We start from the raw sequence: 17779 nt of genomic DNA, 5'->3' as shown, positions 1-17779 counted from the left end.
TGGCATAGAAGAGAAAACTCAAAAGAATATTTTGTCATTCTGAATTTATAAAAGACCTCCAATTTATTAGGCATTGGAGATTTCCAGAATTTCAGATCTGGAAAGAATCTTAAAGATTATCACAGAGACTGAATAATTATAACTCACGTAGGTTAGACATGTAAATAAGTCACATAATTTAATTTTGAAAGAACACAGAACAACCTCAAAATACCACCACCCATCTTCAAAAACTCTTAGACCCAATAAATAAATTTGGTAAAGTTGCAGGATTCAAAATCAATATACAAAAATCTATTGCACTTCTATATATTAATAACAAGCTATCAGAAGAGAAATAACAAACTATACATTAATAACAAACTAAAAGAAAACAATCCCATTTACAATTGCATCACAAAGAATAAAACACCTAGGGATAAATTTAACCAAGGAGGTGAAAGACCTGTACACTGAAAACTATAAGATATTGATGAAAGAAACTGAAGAAGACACAAAATAATTGGAAAGATATTCCATGCTCATGTATTGTATCCCATGCTACTCAAAACAATCTACAGATTCAACACAATCACTATCAAAATTCCAATGGAATTCTTCACAGAAATAGAATAAATAATCTTAAAATTTTGGAGGGACACAAAAGACCCCAAATAGCCAAAGTCATCTTGAGAAAAAAGAACAAAGCTGGAGACATCACACACCCTGATTTCAAACTATATTACAAAGTTATACTAATCAAAACAGTATGATATTGGCATAAAAATAGACACATAGATCAATGGAACAGAAGAGAGAGCTCAGAAATAAACCTATCCAAATATAGTCCATTAATTTAAGACAAAGGAGCCAAGAATATACAATGGGAAAGGACAATCTCTGCAACAAGTGGTGTTGGGAAAGCTGGACAGCCACAGGCAAAAGAATGAAACTGGACCACTATCTTACACAATACATAAAAATTAACTCAAAAGAGATTAAAGACACAAATGTAAGACCTGAAATCATAAAACTCCTAGAAGAAAACATAAGCAGTAATTTCCTTGACATTGGGCTTGGAGAGGTTTTTGGATTTGACACAAAAAGCAAAGGCAACAAAAGTAAAAATAAGCAAGTGGAACTACAGCAAACTACACCTGTGCAGCAAAGGAAGCTATCAATAAAATGAAAAGGAAACTTATGGAATAGGAGAAAATATTTGCAAATCATATATCTGATAAGAGGCTAAAATACAAAATATATAAGGAACTCATACAACCCAATAACAAACAAACAAACCAAAAAAAAAATCCAGTTAAAAAATGGGTAGAGGATCTGAATAGACAGTTTTTCCAAAGAAGACACACAGATGGCCAACAGGTATATGAAAAGATGCTCAATATCACTAATCATCAGGGAAATGTGAATAAAAACCACAACGAGATATATCACCTCATACCAGTTAGAATGACTAATCAAAAAGACAAGAAATAACAAATATGAGTGAGGATGTGGAGAAAAGGGAATCCTTGTGCACTGTTGGTAGGACTATAAATTGGTGCAAACAATATGGAAAACAGTATGAGGTTTCTCAAATAAATAAAAATAGAACTAACTAATGATCCAGCAATTTCACTTCTGAGTATTTATTGGAAGAAAATGAAAATACTAACTTAAAAGTTATATGCACCTCCATGTTCATGCAGAACTATTTACAATAGCCAAGACATGGAAACAACCTAAGTGTCCATGATGGATGAATGGATAAAAAAATCTTGCCATTGTAAATAGTGCTGCAATGAACATTGAGGTGCATGTATCTTTTCAAATTATGGTTTTTCTGGGTATATGCCAGGAGTGGGATTGCTGGGTCATATGGTAGTTCTATTTTTAGTTTTTTAAGGAACCTCCATACTGTTCTCCATAGTGGCTGTATCAATTTACATTCCCACCAACAACGTAGGAGGGTTCCCTTTTCTCCACACCCTCTCCAGCATTTATTGTTTGTATATGGAAGCAACCTAAATGTCCAACAACAGAGGAATGGATAAAGAATATGTGGTACATATATACAATGGAATATTACTCAGCCATAAAAAGAACAAAATAATGCCATTCACAGCAACATGGATGGACCTAGAGACACTCATACTGAGTGAAGTAAGTCACACACAGAAAGACAAATATCATATGATATCGCTTATATGTGGAATCTAAAAAAAGTATACAAATGAACTTATTTACAAAACAGACGTAGAGTCACTGATGTAGAAGACAAACTTATGGTTACCAGGAGGTAAAGGCAGGGAGGGATAAATTGGGAGATTGGGATTGACATGTACACACTACTGTATGTAAAATAGCTAACTAATAAGAACCTGCTGTATAGCGCAAGGAACTCTAATCGATACTCTGTAATGGCCTTTATGGGAAAAGAAACTAAAAAAAAAAAAGAATGGATGTATGTGTATGTATAACTGATTCACTTTGCTATATACCTGAAACTAATACAACACTGTAAATCAACTATACTCCAATAAACCTTTCTTAAAAATAAAAAAAATAATAAATCACTAAAATAAAGTTATGTTTTAAAAAAATCTTGCCGTTTGGAACAACATAGATGGAACTTGAGGGCATTATGCTAAACACAATAAGTCAGACAAAGATAAATACTGTATAATTTCACTTACATGTAGAATCTGAGAACAAAAAACAAACAAATAGAAAAACAAGATAGATACAGAGAACAGATTGGTGGTTGCCAGAGGGGGGGGCATAGAGAGGGTGGGGGAAATGGGTGAAGGGAGTCAAAAGGTACAAACTTCCAGTTATAAAATAAATAAATGCTGAGGACGTAATGTACAGCATGGTGACTATAGTTAGTAATACTGTATTGCATATTTGAAAGTTGCTAAGAGAGTAGATCTTTAAAGTTCTCATCATAAGGAAAAATAATTTGTAACTATGTGTGGTGATGGATGTTAACTAGACTTATTGTAGTAATCATTTTACAATATATACAAATATTAATTCATTACATTGTACACCTGTAACTAATATTATATGTCCATTATACCTCAACTTAAAAATAGGAATATAGATAAGTCATATAATTCAATTTTGAAAGAACATAGGACAACCTCAAAATATTTTAGGTTTTCAAAAATGGTTGGGAGTTAGGCAAAATCAATTCTTCTGATTAGTAAATTTTAAAAAAATGTTAATAAGTACTGTGCATCAAACAACAACTGTGAACAAAAGAGAGAGTTTAATCCAATGAAACTCTCTAGATTTTTAAAAAACTCCCCAGTACATCTAGTGAAAGGGCTATTTTACCAAGCACTTAGATGTGATAGGTCACAACTCTTTTCTTCCATTTTTTATGGATCACTTTGTGTGAAAATACACCTTGGTCAGTATTTGAAAGCAACAGTAGTATTTGCCAGTGCCATCAACTTCCTTCTGCCATCATAACAGAACACTGATCTTGTTCAATTTTCATCCCATTTGGTGCAGCCCACATGACTCCGAAAAGCAGATCTTAACCATGGCTCTATAAATTACTCCTGATTTGTATAAACCAGTCAAGGTAATCCTAACGTCCTTGCCAGTAACACTGCTGCAGGAACACCAGCTTAAGCCAAGCTGATCATGCAATCCCCGGCAAATATTACTTGCTCACAGTTAGGTGCGTGATCCAGGTTGGTCCCATTGGGTCTTACAAAAGACCTTATATTTCATGATTCAGGGAAAGTTTTCATTCTCTTTTGCTGAATGTGAACAAGGAAGCTTTCTGTCTCAGATGTTGCCTTCACTCATATCATGGCCCTGAGGGAAGCCTGCATGAGGACAAATCCAGCAGGTGTTGGTGGAGCACGGAGCAGAGAAACACAAGGAAAAAAACAACCCAGCCAACCTGGGGCTCAATTGTGTCTTGGAGTGTGTCCAACCTTCAGACTGTTTAATGTGTCTTTTTGTTTAAGCCAGTTTTTGTGAGCGTGGTGCATGGGTTTGGAAGATCAGCATCACTGGGGAGGTGGATACAAGCGTAAATTCTAGGCCCCATCCTAGACCAAGTAAATCAGAAACTTGGAGTGTTGCCTATGGATGTGCTTGGGCTGAACGAGGCCTCTGTGACATTCTCAGGTGCACCAAAGTTTGAGACGCATGAATGTGAACTACTTTTGAGTCAAGATTTCTATTACTTATAGTCAAATGTACCCAGAGTAATAAAAAAGACCAAGCATTTCTATCAAACCAAGTATGCCACTTACACATACAGAGTTGCCAAAATAATACTATATTTTTAAAATAAAATTTAACTTTTACAAATGTTCATTAAATTTAATGCAAATCTCTTTAAAACTGCAATTTTAAGTTATATTATTCATACCTATTTTTAATTCATAGAAATTCATTTTCTTCACTGAACAAAAAGAAATATAATATATATATGTGTGTATATATATATATTATCTACTATTTTATATATATGTGTATATACACACACACACACATATATATATATGTATCTGCCCCTATTACTTAACATAGAGCTCCTAAAATCCTTGTAATCTCCTGAGTGATAGGGGTCCTAAGAGTATTTTTTTGTTCTAATGTTGGGTTGGCCAAAAAGTTCGTTCAGGTTTTCCCGTGCGACCGTAACAAAACCCGAACGAACTTTTTGGCCAACCCAATATTTGGTCTTTGACTCCAATTCCCGGCACAGAGCTCCTAAATCCCTTGGAATTTCCTGAGTGATAGGAGCATCTTTTGTCCTAATGAAGTAACTGGGTGTGTTCCTGGAGGGGGCTGGTCAGAAAGATCAAGCCATGATTAGAAACTTGTAACTTTTAGCCCCATCCCTAACCTCCAGGAAGGGGAGTTAATAATTAATCAAGGCTACATGATGAAGCCTCCCTAAAAATCCATAAACTGGGAGGTTCAGAGAGCTTCTGTGTTGGTGAACATACCCATATGTGTGGAGGATGTGCACCCTGACTCCACAAGGACAGAAACTCCTGGGCTTGGGACCCTTCTAGACTCTGCCCTGTTCTGGCTGTTTATCCGTATTCTTTACCACATCCTTTGTAATAACCTGCTAAACATAAGTAACTATTTCCCTGAGTTCTGAGGACCATTGTAGCAAGGTATCCAACCTGAGGAAGCAACTGTAGGGATCCCCATTTTCAGCCACTTTTACCCAAGTGTGGGTAACCTGGGGATCCACTACCTGTGACTGGCATCCAAAATGGGACAGTCTTATGGGACTGAGCCTTTAACCTATGGGATCTGCACTAACCCCAGGTAGTTAGTGTCATAATTGAATTGCAGGACCCCAGTTGGTGCCTGGAAAGTTAGAGAATTGGTTGGTATGGGAAAAAAAACCTACATATTTGGTGTCACAAGTGTTGTGGTGTGAGCAAAGAGGACCAATAGCCTACTTTTAGTAGGCAGGTTTATTTATTACTAGTCTAATATGCACCATTTAAATCTAGTAGTTAGTACAAAATCATCCTTAGAAGAATAACAGTTTTGAGAATAAATCCACATGAAACATTCTTAAATGGAAACTGACATCATGTCATGTAGGTATGTATATTTGTATGTATGACAGTTAAAGCTTCATTTTTATGGTATATTCTTATTCCTCAAAAGGGAGTTTCACTTAACGAAATTGAAGTAATACATTTCTGTATTTAAAAAATTACATAGTTGATTATAATTTCATTTGTGAAATTATAGGCCATTTAAAATTATATAAATATATGAAACTAATATATTCATATATTCTTCAACTGGAAGACTTTTAGACACATGAGCATTCAAATGTTAACAGTCTATAATAGCTCCTTCTTATTGTAAATTAAAATTAGTTACATCATCTTTATACTTAACAGCAACTATCAATTTTAGAAATCCAATTTACTTTAAAAAAAATCCTTTTAAACTCTATGTTAAAATATCTTTGAAGGTGTCTCCAGAGGAGAATGCTTTGCCATTAAAATCACCCAGTCTATTCACAGAACAGATGAAAAAGTCCTAAGTTTACATACTGATGCTGAACTTGTTAGAAAATTAGAATCAAGCTTTATACTCATCAGAACATATTTAGAATTTAATGCTCAAGTTTGACTATTCTATATAAAAAACAAGCTAAATGATAAAATTTGAAACCTCTACCAAAAAAAAAAAAGGTACTATACACACAAAGTAATACATTGAATTTTTCTGCCACGACTTCTTTAAAAGTGTGCTTACATTTAATTGCTTTAAAAGATTAGATTTTTTATTATTAAAATTATTTTTCATAATGTTCTGAAAACATAATTTCCTGAACTAACAAATTATACATTTAAATTATTAAAAACTTATTCAGTGTTGAATTGGTCTAGGGAAATATGAGCATGAAGAAGTGAATAGCCTATAATCTAACTTGATATGTGTCAAATTGTGATACTCTGGCTAAATAGGAAAGATTTATTAGATTTATACTCAGTTAACCCATTAAGTTCTGCTGAGTGAATCACTTGAATTCAAAATGCAAAATCTTAGCAGCTGCATATCCCAGGTCTGGTTCCAATTTTTCTAACAAGGTGAAAACAGAATGAATGCAATCAAAATCCCTGATAAAACCATGCATGGAGAGAAGAGATGCCAACATCACGTTATGTTAGTTCAAATACAGACGGAGGAGCCAAATGATTTCATTCTATCTTCACTGCCTAGCATAGAACAAGGCTTGTAGGGACTTTCACTGAATATCACCTGAGTATATGATTGAATGACTGCATGACGAACGAATCAACGTGTTAATGAATCAGAATATGAATAAGAAATGTACTTTCTAAAGGAAACTGAGAACTAAAGGGCGATTCTGTAAGTAAACTAAAAAGTATTGAGCTTCCTCCACATTTTGGAGCTAATCTAATTCTCTTTAATGTAAACCTTTTATCACTGCATATACTGATTTTGAATCAATGTTTCCATCTCCATAGGTTATTTGATAAATATGTCCATACCAAAGTGAAAATTGAGCGGAGAAGTCCTTGGTTCAGAGAGCAATGTGTATTTTAAGCAGAGCTTCTTAAGAGAATGCATGAAATGGATCTGAATTCATTTGGAATCTGCAATATGCCAGTGAACTTACCTCATCTCATTTAATCCTCCAAAAAGCCCTAAGAGATAGTGATAATTACTCCATGTAATTTTACAAATGGCCAAATCTCCTCAGAAAAAAAGAGTATACAAATTATAATTGAACCCTTAACTCTCACCTCATAATCCACACTCTTTAAATCAAATTACTGGTTATTCTGCAGTCTCTCTATGGTTTTTTTATTTGCAAATAATAATTTTAATGGATAAAATTTCAGTCCATAGCATACTAAAATTAATAGCAGTATTATGCAATAGAACAATCTGACATATTTTGAAAGTTACTACTGAAGGAAGGAAAATGAATCCACTAAAGAAGTACTACAGTCCAGGGCTGAAATTCAATAAAAAGATATATTTTACTTTCAGAAGAATTTTGTTAAATGGAAAAATGGAACCATGCTAAAAAGATGTTTGTTTTTTCTTAATAAAGTTACAGATGCTCACAACTTCATAGAGCATGTTGTTACTTAATATACTTACTTCTTTTGCTTAGAGAAGAATGATAATTACTAAAAATGTTTTGATATTTGCATAGCAACAAAGACAGAATATCATTAGCCAATGAAGAAAACATAATCTTTAGCAAAAAACAAGTTCATAATGTTACCTTAAATTTATAAAGCACTTTATAGTTTTCAAGTCTCTTTCATACACATTATATCATGTAGCCCTTCAAAAGCCCTGTGAGACTGCAAGGAAAGATAAATTATTAACCCAATTTTATGGGTGAGATAATTAAGGCTCAGAAAGATTACATAATAATACACCTAGTTTTTATGGTGCCATTTATATATTATTAGAGTCAAGTTTCTTTCTAGATTTTCTGGTGTCTCTCTTTCAACAACAATGATTTTACTATTTGGGATAAAGTTTTACAAATGTTTTCCCAGTTTTCAAAATGGTTTTAACCTAAAAATTAGAACTGAATGACTGCCATGAAATAACAACCATAAAGCCCCATAAAGGCTTTCAAAAATCATACACAGAAATTAGTTAGTATATTTCTAATGCAGAAAACCAAATATGTAAACAAGTAAACCAAAAAGGAAGCAACTGTTCTTCACTTTATCAAAGTAGTTAAAAAGGACATCCATGCACTGCATCAACAGTTCCTGAATTTTAGGATTAATAATACCTCATTTTCTTAGTTTGTAGTAATAGAAAATATTTTCAAGGAATCAGTGACATGTCACATCATTTTCAGCATGAATAATGATGAGAAGGTTTGAGCTTTAATTATGCTGCACGATCACAGAGAATGCAGCTTGGAGGCTTACCACATAAATTAGTGCAGTATCACATTAGCAAGCAAGGCACAATCAGAGAAATGAATTCAAACTGAAGGAAAGGAATTGCCGTATACCGAAATAAAGCAAAAACGTGCAATAATACTGTTTTACTGTCCAGTTTAAGCTTTCTGAATTCTGAAGGTGGATTTGAAGATTTCATTTTGCAATCATCCTTTACCATGCGGATATGCTGCAGTAACTATACAAGGACAGACAAGTAACAAAATTAATCCAAATATGTTCAAGTAATAAGACCAAAGACTAGTCAGCCAGATCAATGTTTCCTTTTCATCTTGTTACTTAGGTGGTACAGGATGCCTAGTAACACTGAACAATACCTGATGACTTGTGGTGTTTAGGCAGCCTGTGTTTGCCCATTTCTAGATTTGCACATTGTATATTTGACTTCCAAGTTATTGTCTGATTTAGAAAGGGGCAACAATTTCTTCAGGCTAACCCTATTAGATTTCACCAGGATTTTGTAAAGTATAAACTGTTAAGTACTTTAAAATTGTTAGTTGTTAATACTAGGTACAGTTGCAGAAGTAAAAATGTACAAATGGTTACAGGATATTGGTACTGAACTCAGCTCCACCTCTAATCTTTGTGCTACCAGTTCTTAGACACAACCGCTCCACTGGCTACTTTCTTTCCTCTTACTAAGAAATCAACAAGAATAATATAAAAGTTTTCATAGTAATCATCTATCCATCACCATCTTTTAATATGCTATAGACCATGTTTTATAAGCTGAACACAAATCACATTATGCTACTGTTTCTGCTCAGCCTGTATGCTCACACGACTGCATGAGTCAGAACTATCCGGATGAGTTTCCGGACAGATCAGATTTCAATCTCAAGTGATATAAAAAGAATGCATTTTAGTTTGGCTTTTCCCTCACTTATTTTTCAAGAACTTGATACAGCTTTGAGATGAACTGGGATAATGCTGTTGTGCTGTGATATACAGTTAATTTAAAATAGGCAAGCATCCGGTACACTGAAAACAGTTTTATCACGAAACAGGAGTTTCCTCAAAAAAAAAAAAAAAAAAAAGCTTTAGGTTCTCTTATCTAATTTCTGTTAGGAAAAAAAAAAAAATTGTTCCATGAAAACTCAACCAAAACTAAAATAATTGACTCTGGCAGGTGTTTTCTGAAGTTCAAGTGAAAATTACAAAACAGTTCCATCTAGTAAGTAATTTAGTTACCTTTTATAGCTAATTCACTTTAATTAAAGCATTGAAAGTGAAAGGAGAGATCAGTACAAAGGTTTCACATGGACATCACTGAAGTTCTTCTTTTGTCAAATTAGATGCCAGATTACAACCGATCTTAAAATATTTCAGTCTGAGATATTATCCATCTTCCTTGATCAGAATCCCTTTGATCATTATAGAACAAGTTTTGTCGCAGCAGTAAAGCAATTTATTGAGGAAAAAAATACAAATTGCTTGAATTTTGCCAGCAACTGTGAGGGCCATGCCCACAGATGGGTGTCCTTCCAATTGGAGATCAACACAGTTCTGGTTTACCACCTTACATAATAGATTATTAACCCCCTTACACTATAACTGCAATCTAAAATATTTAAATCCCTCTATAGTCAATAAATGATATTGACACATCAAGTTCTTTCCAGATAGCTTTAATCTGAAGGCACTGCTGTTATCCAGTTCTTTGGTAAATCCTGGCAAAAAGAAGTGATATTCAAGAAAAGAGATTTATATGCCATGCAGTGTATTCATTCAAAGCATGTAACCTCTAATTTATACATGGTTTGGTACATGGAAATAAGAACATTATTTTCATTGTTAATTTAACTTTTTAACAAAACAGGTAATATTTTAAATGTTATGCCTTTGGTTTTTATTCAGAACAAATGTACATAATAAAATGAAAAAAATATTTTATACATGTAGCAAATTTCTCTTAAAATTGGTTAATAAAAACCAAAAATTTGGTATCACTTGAACAGCCAATTTTTTTTTTTTTATAAATTTATTTATTTATTTTTGGCTGCATTGGGTCTTTGTTGCTGTGCGCGGGCGGCAAGCGGGGGCTACTCTTCGTTGCAGTGCGCAGGCTTCTCATTGCCGTGGCTTCTCTTGTTGCGGAGCATGGGCTCTAGGCACACGGGCTTCAGTAGTTGTGGCACATGGGCTCAGTAGTTGTGGCTCGTGGGCTCTAGAGTGCAGGCTCAGTAGTTGTGGCTCACAGGCTTAGCTGCTCTGCGGCATGTGGGATCTTCCCGGACCAGGGCTCAAATCCGTGTCCCCTGCATTGGCAGATGGATTCTTAACCACTACGCCACCACTGAAGCCCTAACGTTCTTTTATTAGATGAGAATTTACTCCTTTAACTGAGACGAATTTCTAAACCAAATTAAAAATTTAATCAATTATGTTAGCCCTTGATATATTTCCATTCCTCCTCACTAGAATGTCTGTTCTATGTTTATTTTTTTTACATTTTTGCTATTTTTATAGATACAGTTCTCTTCTTTCAATTATATTGGTTATAAATTATTTTTAAAAAGTTTTTTATGTGATCTTGGATAAAGTCCATACATTTTATTATTGTTGTTTCAATTTCTTAACCTATAAAATGAATGTTTGAACTACACACTTCTTAGGATCCCTTTCAGCTCTAAAAAGCTCTGATTTAAAGATCTGAAATTAATTAGTAGAAAAGATTGATGTTACTGATTAATTCCAAGCACATGGGTCAGTGAAGTTTATTTACTAGTACCTTTTCATTTTATTTGTAAGAGCAATATACTGAAACTTACTATCTCATATAGTAGATCATTGGTTCTCAACTGAGATGCTTTTGCCCTCCAGGGGATATCTGTCAGTGTCTGGAGATACTTAGTTGTTGAGCATTGAGTAGTCTTTTTAAACCAGGGGTCCCCAACCCCCAGGCCACAGACCAGTACCGGTCCGTGGCCTGTTAGGAAGCTGGCTGCACAACAGGAGGCGAGCGGCAGGCGAGCCAGCGAAGCTTTATCTGTATTTACAGCTGATCCCCATCACTTGCATTACCGCCTGAGCTCCACCTCCCGTTAAATAAGCGGTGGCATTAGATTCTCATAGGAGCGCGAACCCTACTATGAACTGTGCATGCAAGGGATCTAGGTTGCATGCTCCTTATGAGAATCTAATGCCTGATGATCTGAGGTGGAGCTGAGGCGGTGATGCTAGTGCTGGGGAGTGGCTGCAAATACAGGTTATCATTAGCAGAGAGGTTTGACTGCACAGCGACCATAATAAATCACTTGCTTGCAGGCTCATCAAAACCCTATCGGTGAGTGGCAAGTGAAAACAAGCTCAGGGCTCCCACTGACTCTGCATTATGGTGACTTGTATAATTATTTCATTATATATTACAGCGTAATAATAATAGGAATAAAGTGCACAATAAATGTAATGCGCTTGAATCGTCCCAAAACCATCCCTTACCCCGTCCGTGGAAAAACTGTCTTCCAAAAACTGATCCCTGGTACCAAAAAGGTTGGGGACCATTGTTTTAAGCTATCAAGCTCTGAGGGTCAGCTATATGAGTAGGTAGGGTAAAACATCCTTTCTGAAGGAGGCCTGAAGAAATAATTTATATTAAACGAGTGGTTGCGGGAAGTGGGGGGATTTCACTTCCAGGGGAGATTTGGCAGTGTGTGAAGACATTTTTAGTTGTAACAACTTGGTGTGGGGGAGTTGCTACTGGCCTCTGATAGGTAGAGGCCTGCAATGCTGCTAAGCATCTGACAATGCACAGGACAGCCACCCAGGACAAAGAATTACCCAACCCAAAACGTCAACAGTGCAGTTCTGAGGTTGAGAAGCCCTGTACTAGGTGGAAAAAACCTTCCTGTCTTTAGTCTACTCTCTTATAAGAGAAATATAAATGCCTATATATTAAATAACCTTATGATGACCATAACATATTTCAGGAAAAAAGCAAGAAACTCAGTCTTTTAATTTCTAGATCTTTCTCACCCTTCAAAACTGCAGTCTAATATCTCAGCTTTTCTCTTAATCTTGTAAAGATATTTTGCATATCTTACACATTATAAAAAAAAAGCCTTAGCGTAAAAAAAAAAAAAAAATTTAAGTTAAACTGCCATTCTGTTTTATAAACTGATCATTCTTTGGCAGAAGTTCCAAATAATTTCTCTTTAAGCATTTTCTAAAAAAAAAAATTGATGTGCATATCTCACTTTGGAAAACAGAAACTGAGAATTACACTGAACATCATTCACGCAGCACGCGTTTCCTGAGCACCTGCTGCGCGCCAGCGTGACGGGAGGGGCCAGACCACATGCAGAACTAGAGACACAAAAAGGGAGATGTTTCTACAAAAGGCCGAGGAAGAGTGAACGGGACTCATCCAAGGGAAAAAGAAATCTAGCCTTTTAGGGATGGAGAGTAATAAGTGAGAGGGAATGACAGAAAATGAATCCAGAGATGCAGAGACAGGAGCAAACACCACATAAAGCATGGAGGGCCATGTAATGGAAACCAGTAGAATATTTTATGAAGGAAAATGACAAGAATTGGCTTTACTTCTTTTCTTTTTTCTTTTCTTTTTTTCTTTTCTTTTCTTTTCTCCTCCCTCCCTCCCTCCCTCCCTCTCTTCCTTCCTTCCTTTCTTCCTTCTTTCATCTTTCCTTTTAGATTTCACTAGCTGTTTAGAAGAGTACAGGCTGAAAACATGAGAAATGGTGATGACCTGGACTAGGTTAGTGGTGTTGGGAATGGGAAAAAAAGTGGATATAGTATAAAGGTTAACCACATGAGATCTGCTAGCAAATCAGATATGAGGGTCAAGGAAGTGTTATGCCTCCAAATTTTTCGGCTTAAACAATTGGATACATGGTATTGGTTGTCACTAAGAAATGGAGACCAAGGAGCAAGTTTTGTTTGAGCAGTTTTTACTTGCTTGCTTGTTTTGGTGGGAAAGAACTAAGCCTTCTGTTTTGAACATGTTAAGTTTAGGATGTCCATTACACATATAAATAGAGATGTAAGAAAATATTCGGGACTCATGGGAAAGTTAAAATTTGGATTATAAGTTTGATGGCATGAGCACATAGGAGCATGCAGATAGAATTAAATTAAGTGAAATCACCAGTAGAGAATATAAAGCTATAAAAGAGAAAAAGAAATAGAGCAGAGGCTAAAGCATTAGAAAACTTAGAGGTCAAGAAGACAACATGGCTTCAGAAAAGGAGAATGAGAGGATCAGCCAGTTTCAGAAGGGAAACCAATAGGAAATGTTGCCCTTAAAGACAAGTGAAGCAATGGTTCAAGAAAGAGTGTCTGATAACAGAGTCTAATGCTGCTGAGGGTCAAATAAGGAGAGGACAGAGAATCGACAACTGGACGTAGTGAGAGACAGTTTTCTGATGACTTTAACAAGAGTTATTTCAGTGAAGTGCCTGGGGCAAAAGTCTGATTGGAGTGGTTACAAAAATGGAGACTTCTGGAAATCTGGTCTATTGAGTGAGTGTCTATTTTTCTCCCTACTGAAATATTGCTAAAATGACAGTTAGCCTGTTTAAATGGTATAAATTTACAAGATGGAAAAGCAAAGACAGAGTAAAATAAGAGCAGACCAGATATTAAAACACATTTTGGAATTTGGAAAGCAGTTTAGAAGTAAGAGGAAGCTATAACCTACGTGCTTGAAGGGATAAATGCAGAGAAAGCAAATCAGTTTGCTCACAGAATCACCAGGCATGTGGTAAATGGAGCTGGAAGAAAGTATACAGTTACAAGTCTGTTTACACCTCAGACGCTTTCTTACCCTACCACACAGTCCCAGCTCACCACCTCCCTACCCCCATGCCCTGCATACTCCCCTTCTGCCCCTATTCTGTCCAGGAAATCTGACATTGATTCTTGGGAAAAGCACTCACAAAGTTCCTGTCTGTATGATACCCGAAACAGCAGAATTCAAGGAAAAAGCAACAAACCAAGAAAAAGAAAAAGTTCACAAGGATCGGGGAAGAACTGAAGGGTGGGAAGAGGTCTGTTGGTCACATTACTTGGTAATTAACACCTAACTATGTAATAGATATTAGTTGCCATGTGAAATATAGATGATTATTTATATAACCTTGTGGTAAAGAAGATGAAAAAATCATCTACTGTAAATAAAAACACAATTAATAATGTTAAACAACAAACTTGGACAAGATGTTTATGATATATATATAACCAAGAGAGGGTTATACCTCCTGTCACAAGCGGTCTTGCAATTAAGTTAAAGGAAGTTGAACAACTCCACAGTGAAATGAGCAAAGAATGTATATAAACCATTTAAATAAAGTAAGAACTACATTGACCTTTACTGCCAATTAAAAAAAAAGCATTAATGGGATATTTTGCTTCAGCAGATTAAAACTGAAGTTTAATTCTACCCACTGCTGCATGTGTAGTAATAACTTTTTGAAGGGCTTTTTGATAATGTGCTTTGGCATTTCAATGTTCAAATCCTTTGATAAGGCATGTTCAGATCCTTTGATTTAGAAAAAAAAAGGAAATATGTGTTTGTATGTGTGTTTGTGTGTGTGTTGTTTTTGTTTACATTAACTCAAAAATCAAAGTGACTTAAATGCTTATCCTAGGGAATTGATAAAATTAGGCATCAAATATATACACATGCAATATCATGCAAATACTTAAAAAGGATGATGCCACTTATAAGAGGCTGCTCAAAGATATCAGACCCTAATCTCTGAAACCCGTAAATGTTAATTTATAAGGAAAAGATGTCTTTGTGCATATAATTAAGAATCTTGACACGAACAGATTTTGCTGAATTATCCCGGTAGGCTATCCCCATAAGAGAGAGGCAGATGAAAGAAGAGACGGCAATGTTCCCACCAAGGCAGAGATTGGAGTAATGTGGCTACAATTCAAGAGATGCTGGCAGCCACCAGATGCTAGAAGAAGCAGGAACATATACCCCCCAAGCCTCCAGAAGTAGCACAACTCTGCCAATACTTTGATTTCAGTCTAGTGATATTAAATTTTGGAGGTCTGGCATCCAGCACTATGAGAGAATAGATTTTTATTTTTTAAACCATCAAGATTATGATAATATGTTACAGAAGCCATAGGAGGCAAATATGCTACCTATATTCATCAACAAGGAAAATGTCTATGTTATATTTTAATTAAGATTGTCAGTTCATGAATAATACATATCCAAAACTACATGAAAAATGCCTAGAAAATATACTGACAGGACTTACACATGAATATTATCGGTGGTTTGTAATTTTTTTAAGTTTTTGAATTTTTACAATGACCATGTATTATTTTTCTGGTAAAAATGTTATTTTCATTTTTAAACAAAAACTAATGATATGAGTTTATGTGTATATACTGCAAAATATCCCCATGTCTAACCAAGTAGGCTAAAGTGACATAGCTGCAGTTTTCCGTACCTGAGGGTATGGAGCCCTGTGAAGTGGCATGGCTACCCGATGAAGTTTTGTTACACATGTTATCAGTAATGATTTGAGGCTGAATGAATCTCTGTATTTTTCCTGTGTATCAGTTAGGAATTACATTTTGCTGCTAATATCAGAGACCTTAGTTCACTGAATTCAGTGTATTACAGGTTTATTTCCTCTCATGTAAAATTAATCTGAAGATAGGATAGTGAGAGCTGGTGTAGCAGCTCTAGAAGTCACCAGGGGCACACGTGTCTTCTGTCTTTTTATTCTTCCTTTCTTAGTGCACGTCTTCCCTCCCAACGGCATTCGGTTGTCATAAGATATGTGCTGGACCAACATTTTAGGAGAATGGAAAGGGGCAAAGAAGAAGACACTTCCAGCTGAACCTCTGCTCTTTTAGGAGCCATACCTACTAATATCCACTCATATCTGATTGACCATCCCATTTTGCAGTGAGGCAGCAAAGTGTAGTCTTATTGACTGGCACAATTACTATGGCAGAAGGGAGAATGGATATTGGCTTGACAACTGGCAGTGTCTCCCATACCCATGGAACCAACAACTAAAAATGTCACTGAGAAGTATTCAAATCAAGATGCAAGAAGAATCACTACTGTGATATTTGTTGCCAGTCATATCACTCTAGAAAGAACAACTAGATGCTAAGACTGTTCTGCCTTAAGACTAAAGACAATGTCTCTTACTCTTGCTTGCCCACTATAGACTGTAAATAGACTAAGTTACTATGTTAAGTGCTTGGTTCAGAAAGCATTCCATTTGTTTCACCTAAATAAGTAAGACTTGTAAATCTTCAATTTTTAGATTATATAAATTAATGGTTAATATTAATTGCTTCAATTCTAGTGAATCATTGATAGAAAATAAAGCAAAATGAAACAAAACAAAGTATAAATGAATATCAAATAAGCATACTAGTGAGCATTTTTATATAAATGTAATTGTTACTCTTTTAAATTAAAAGATTACTCAACAAATTAATATCAGTATAATATCAAAGAGAATCTAAATATAATTCAGTATCAAAAAAAAATATCTTCAAACAATGTTCCCTTTTGTATATTTCTATGTTTATTTTACATGTTTTATCCTACTGTGTCTCAGTCACATTCAGTATGTTCCTGAAGTTAAACCCAATTTTGGTCCCCGTTGAATGTCTTTTAAATTAACTTTTATAGCAAACCAAATAAAATCTTGATTAAAGAATGATCAACTCAATACACAAATCTGTTAGGTGGTCTCGAGAACTAAGAACCTCTTCAAAGATTTATTCGCTCTCTGCATGTATATACGCGTGTGGGTGTTTGCTCATATTTCCTCCACATCTGCAACAGGGAAATATTTGTATAAATATATAAAGCTAAAACATAGATCTTAGCTCTGCTGTGAAAATGCACAAATTGCTTTCTCCCTATTTTTAAGTTGCCCAGTTTTCAATCTGTTATCTAATTATTAAACGTCCACTGGATGCTAATCCTGCTTATATGCTCCTAGCCGCCCCTTGCCCAGGAGCACCATGAGAAAAGGAACTTTTTGATTTATTCCAAGCAAAACTGCTGCCCTTGTAAGATTTGTTCCAAGCATAACTGATGCTGGCACATTGTGTGTGCTTAAGAAATAACCTGGAGTTCATCTGAACTAAGTTTCAAAAACAGAAGTAGAACATAGACACATGAGCATAATACTTGAAAAACTTTTGTAGTGGAGCAGGTGTCCACAGGTGTTCCTGACCACCATGGCCTGTTGGATGTCTCTAATATGAATTTGAGATAGGTCATAATGATGCAAACATTAATTCAGCACTAAATATACTCCAGTCATTGTGATGTACCTTATGCTCATTATCCCATGTAATCCAAACAT

At 35.3% G+C, this 17779-nt stretch overlaps 1 protein-coding gene across 2 annotated transcripts in view; it reads right to left on the bottom strand.

Annotated features, from left to right (window-relative positions):
- BRINP3 (BMP/retinoic acid inducible neural specific 3) overlaps positions 1-17779 on the bottom strand; it is a 419565-nt gene that overhangs the window by 354222 nt on the left and 47564 nt on the right. The gene's annotated exons all lie outside the window — the stretch shown is intronic.

This window comes from Eubalaena glacialis, chromosome 3 (assembly GCF_028564815.1).
Source record: "Eubalaena glacialis isolate mEubGla1 chromosome 3, mEubGla1.1.hap2.+ XY, whole genome shotgun sequence".
In the NCBI taxonomy this organism is placed as follows: domain Eukaryota; kingdom Metazoa; phylum Chordata; class Mammalia; order Artiodactyla; family Balaenidae; genus Eubalaena; species Eubalaena glacialis.
This window is presented reverse-complemented; position numbering and strand designations above follow the sequence as displayed.